Here is a 6,000-nt window from a genome sequence, read left to right as displayed (position 1 = left end):
CCCTTTTTACTACAAACCATGGTTATCATCCTCTGTACCCACCAAGCCACAGGCTGATTGCCTTCCAGACAAGCAGTATGTTTTCTAACAAAGTTGACTTTACAGCTGAAGCTGGAGTGCTCCTTCCCTAATTCCACTGATGAGTTGATGGCCTGCAGAGAACTGTGAATTTGGAGGATACTCTGCAGTTAAGGCCAAATACAGTTCATCTTACATGACTGAATTTTAGAGAAAGTAATCAGCCTGGGTAATGTAAGTGGTATACAGTCATGCATCTTGGCTTTCCAGTTTCATTTAGTACTGGCCACTTCCAAAAGAGCATTGGGAAAATCTTTTTTCCTATATTAGCAATTTCTCCAAAGAGCAAAGAGACAGATGTCATTGATTTTAATTTCACTAAGTGCATTCACTGTAATTATCCACTAGCTGGTGATCCTGTCCCTCTACTCTGCTCTTGTGAGACCTCACCTGGAGTATTGTGTCCAGTTCTGGTGTCCTCAACATAAAAAGGACGTGGAACTGTTGGAACAAGCCCAGAGGAGGGCCACGAGGATGATCAGGGGCTGGAGCACCTCCCGTATGAAGACAGGCTGAGAAAGTTGGAGCTGTTCAGCCTGGAGAAGGCTGCATGGAGATCTCATAGCAGCCTTCCAGTATCTGAAGGGGGGGTTTATGGATGCTGGGGATGGACTATTCATTAGGGACTGTAGTGACAGACAAGGGAAAACGGGTTCAAACTTAAACAGGGGAAATTTAGATTGGACATAAGGAAGAAGTTCTTTACTGTAAGGGTGGTGAGGCACTGGAATGGGTTGCCCAGGGAAGTTGTGAACGCTCCATCCTTGGCGGTGTTCAAGGCCAGGTTAGGCAGAGCCTTGGGTGACATGGTTTAGTGTGAGGTGTCCCTGCCTATGGCAGGGGGGTTGGAACTTGATGATCTTAAGGTCCTTTCCAACCCTAACGATTCTATGATTCCATGATTCTACAATTCTATGTTACAAAAAAAAAACAAACAACCAAACCAAACCAAAACCATAAACAAGAATTGAAACCTACCTTCAAAAAAACCTGACAAGTGTCAAGTCCTGTAACCAGCGGACTTGAATAGCTGCATTTGTTATGGGATATTTTTTTGCCTAATGTCCAGCTAAGTGTTCAGAGGGAAATTTGATAGAAAAGAAACAGAAAAAATAAATATGCTGCAAACATCAGTAAGTAATGTAAAACTATAAAAGATTACTTAGCAACAGTAATGCAGTTAAATCAATATTCTGGCATCAGTGCTATGCATTTCAGGATGACAAGTTCTGGTATTTTCCAGACTCTTCCACCCTACAGCTGCCCATTAATTACCTTCATTTCTCAGCTGGCAGTACAAACAGGGTACAAATGTTTAGTCTGCTGCTTGTGTTAATATCTAGGAGCTGCAGTAGACAGAAGGTTTCCAGAACTCTGTATATAATCACCCTATGAAATTGCTTAGCTCTGATATTTGCTAGCATTACCAGCATATTTTCTTTTTCTTACAAATAAAGTAATAGACAAAAATGTCTCAAACTAACAATAACTTGTGATTATTCTTAACAAAACCATTTCAGAGCAGAGCACTAATTCCACTTCAGTATCAGTTTTAGATGTGCTTATTTGTAAGCTGAATGTTAGGATGCAGTTTTAGGGCCAGACTGATTTACACAGTGGAACATTTGCGTAAGCCACCTTGTGTTCCCACCACATGAATAACAGTTTAGGAAGAAATGGAGGTCCATAAACTAGTATGTTCTGTAGGTCTTCTCAGGCAGTGAAGCAATAGCAGCATGAGACAAGAAGCACATTGAATGTTACTGCTGTGCTCCCACCAAGGGAAACAAACTTGATCCTAGGCATTGACTCACTTGGTCACTTGTTGGGGCAGAAAGCAAACCAGAGTATAAACATGCATGTGCACAAGAGCTTTCTGTCAAGCCTGGCATTTGATCAGGCTTCTGCATTGCCATGTAAACCAGTCAGTGCAATTCATCATCAAAACTTTGACTAGAGGTAGCATATCATTACTTTTCTGAAGTACCCATTTATTAGTGGCAGACAGTTCAACTTTGAGAGAAGTCCTAGCAAAGAGCAACAGCTAGGACACTGTGTCAAAATTTCTATTGCCACTTTGTTAGGAGGCACCCTCAGCCTGTTTGGTCACTCAGGCAGGACCATAACCCTGTCAGCATTCCTTGGACTACATCTTCTCTATGAGCATCATCATCAATGGCTCTTAATGCCACTTCTTTTTACCAGATAGGAGCTAACTGAATATAAACAGGAGGGACTCAGCCCTGTTCCTTAAAAGACTTTCTCAGAGCATGACAGTGTGAATTTTTTTATTTACACTTGTTTTCTCAGGCTTTTTTTCTCACTGCAGCTGTAGAAAAGTGGTAATTCAATGACCTACTAACTTTTTCCACATAAAAAGCCAGCAGCAGCAGAACTGATGTATTAATGTAGTTCCTCCTATTGCAGTAGGCTGGCATGGATGTAACTGACAGATATGATAGCTACCCTGATCTTGCAGTGTTTTACGAATGTCAGCTAGCATCAATAGATTTCTCATACACATGAAATTAAACTCAAGTTAATATTGGTGGGACTGTAGTTTAAGTCAGGTCCAATAAAACTATAGGTCTGCATAGCAAAAGGAATATAAGTGGCCTTGCTGTCTGACCATGTACATACTTCATCTTGTTTATAAGAACTACTGAATACAGCAATAATGTGAGTTTACTTGTTTCTATACATTAATGGAATATGCTGAAGATTTCTATCTTCACTGCTGTTCCTTCCAGCTCGTGCTGAGGCAGCCTGCAGGTTTATACAGCTGAACTTTCCTAATTTATTTTATAGAGATTATTTTTTGTCAATGGAAATACAGATTAAACCTAAAATTATTTAAAATTGAAGCTAGAGACAAATGATGACAGCTGGTCCCCAGAGGGAGGGTTCAAGTCTCCAGGTCACAGATACTGGGGAATTTCCTCTTTGTGTCTCAATGGCTGTTGCTAAGGAGACAACTTTTGCTTCAATAAGCCTGTGGGATGGATTAGTTGACATATATGCAATATTTCTGCTACTAAGACAGAAGTGAAGCACAATCTGTGGAGCTTTTGTCACAGAAGCCCCCTTACAAGGCCATTTTCAGCTACTATAATTGCTTCTACTGACCAAAGTTGGTAACCTCACCATTTTTCCTGTTTCCTTTGCAGTCATCTTCATTTCAGATGAGAAGGAAAATGCTGCTGTGAATGGCAAGGAGATGATACCTTACTACCAGCAGAAATCCAAGGAGAGCACAAGCTGTTTCCCTGGAACAGGTCCCCAGCTAGGCATAATCCTTCCAATGCAAGTTCATCAGGTAATTGTTCTAAATTTAGCACCATCTGTATCTTTTCTAACAGTATTCTTTTACAGTAACAGGAGGTAGTACACATGAACCTGAGCTTGCTTTACCCTGGATAGTGCTCCTGTATTACTGAATAATTTCAGTGGTGCTTCTAAATAGCACAAATAATTTGGCTTGGTTTAGAGCTTAAAATAACCATTTTTACATCTAACCTTTCAGCATTCCAAGTTTTGATAATTTTATGTTTTTTCACATGGACTTTAACATCAACAGATTTGACATTCACATCAGTTGTGTGACTGAGGTCGCAAGATTTCTGTTGTCCAATCCATTGTTTCCCCATGATGATCTTTCTATGAGATAAATTAATCTTGGCGAGTGTTTCCTAAAAAGGAGAAGAGAGAAGTTTCCACTGAGGACTATTGAGAATGAAAAGGTCATTTAAATCTGATATACTTTTTAAAGTTTTACTGTTATTGCTGTTTTGATTAGAAGTGTAGTGCTTTACCAAAATAGTTATTTGCAGGAAAGGCTGTTGGGTGAACACCCATTTGTAAATGTATTGACTGAAATAGCAAACACAGCTTCCAGAATAAGCTGTGTTTAAATAAGCTTGTTTCATCTGCACTAAGGAAATTCTGTAAAACCTTGTAGCAGTAAAACTAGATAAGGCTCCCCCAGCAATCTATGGCTCATCTAGGAATAATAAACAATAAGCCATTCCCCTGTTCCCTGAACCTAACTTTACAAAACTGTTGTACAATATGGAGGAAGGGCAAAGGGAAGTTTTTATCAATGAGCTTCATGTTAAGTAGGAGGACGGCAAAAAGAATCCAGGAAGCCTTAGTCATTTCTTTTCAGTTCATTTAAGCTCTTTTATTTAGACAAATTGATGCTCAGTCTATAGGGAAGCAAAAATGGAGTATGGCAAGACTATGTAGAGCCCATGTGCTTAATTTCAATCATTTGTTATTTATAATTCTTTAAAGAGAGATTAAAATAACTTCTCTAAATACTCAATTAATTCAATAAAGCAAATACATGTATTCACGTTTACATTTTACATACATTATTTACCAATTCTTTTAGAGGGGTGTGAACATTATTAACTTTTGAGTAAACAAGAGGCATAAACTAATTGATTCCTTGATGATCTTTTGCTTTGTACTTTTATGCTTTGAGGGAAGAAAACCAAATATTAAAGATGGAATATGAAAGGTGCCAAACTCTGAAAAATGTTCCTCCTCTTTTACCAGCTACTATTCCTACTGCTGAGAAGGAGCAGGTTCCAAAACAGGCAGGTAAATGAGAGCTAGTGACAAGTGGAGAAAAGTAAGGCTTATTTAAGGTGGGGGTGGCTGGTTTCCCAAGGTCAGAATTGAAGCAAGAAGACCTGGAAAAACTCCTGAAATGACCTAATGTGTCACAGTTTGCATGTCTTCTGTAAACTAAAAGGTAATTTTCATATTAACTTTTTTATTACTTTTTTATTTTGGAAGAAGGTGTAATAATATTCTGCAATACATTGTATTTTTATGGAGTATTTTTTTATAAAATCATCACCTCCTCAATGCTGAGCTGGTAGGAAAGAATGAAATTTCATTGCCATGTCACTTAGATCTATCACCTATCAACTCTGGTTTCTTCTCACTTAATTACTCATCTCAACCTAAACTATTTATATCTTAGAAATACTTGTTTTATTTTTCCCACTCAGAAGGAATGCAACTGGAACAAATTGAAAATAAAAGGAAAAACCCAAAGTTACTTCAAAATGAGTGAGCATGGAATTATTCTTCTGAAAACCTTTGAGCTTCTTGATAAATCATTAACACTTGAAAAAGCCTAAGTCATCAGAGATCTAACTGCAGACTTTTTGTACTGAACCTTTTTCCTTTTAAAGTTTTATAGTGAAAACACTGCTTTGTTCACAATGCATCAACTCTTTCTGCTTGTAGAAATTATTTTGGAAGGCATCGTATTTTAAATATGAATTTCCAGTTATTTTTCCACATTATTTCTTAGCTTCTGGGACTGTGCTTGCAGCCAGTAATATACAATATGGCTTCATTTCTTTCAAAATTGGTATGTTTTACATCCTGAATGTTATTTAGTTTCTCTAACATAGTCTGAAGAACTTGAGCAATCCATGAAGCTGGGGCTTCCCAACACTAAATCAAAGTGAGTCATTAAGTTGCTTCCCACACATTTAAAGTTCCTAACACCTTCGCTATTCCTGTATTTGAAGTGCATGGAGAGCATTCTTTGCTAACACAGTATGACTTCAGCTAAGCTGTGACAGTTCTCAGTAACTGAGGATCTCTTGCTCAGTTGTCATATATTGCTATAATTCAACTTGTCTGCAATAATATTTGCATTACAGCTATTAAAACCCGTTAAAATTAACTGATGTGCAGGATTTCTGACTTTACCGAAGAGGATAACGAATAGAAGCTGTGATATTATAATATCTTACTGTTAACATCCATGCCATCCAGGCCCCAGGAAAGTCAAAAGTTTTACTATTACTTCAGTTGACACCAAGTTTTTACCAGATTCTGCAACTAGATTTTTCCACCTTCACAATGGCATGAAAAAATTAGACATTTTCTCAGAAA

The sequence above is a fragment of the Pezoporus occidentalis genome, unplaced genomic scaffold (assembly GCF_034315485.1).
Source record: "Pezoporus occidentalis ecotype Australia unplaced genomic scaffold, CSIRO_AGI_Poc_V1 ctg34, whole genome shotgun sequence".
NCBI classification, from domain to species: Eukaryota; Metazoa; Chordata; class Aves; order Psittaciformes; family Psittacidae; genus Pezoporus; species Pezoporus occidentalis.
Note: the sequence above shows the minus strand (reverse complement) of the source record.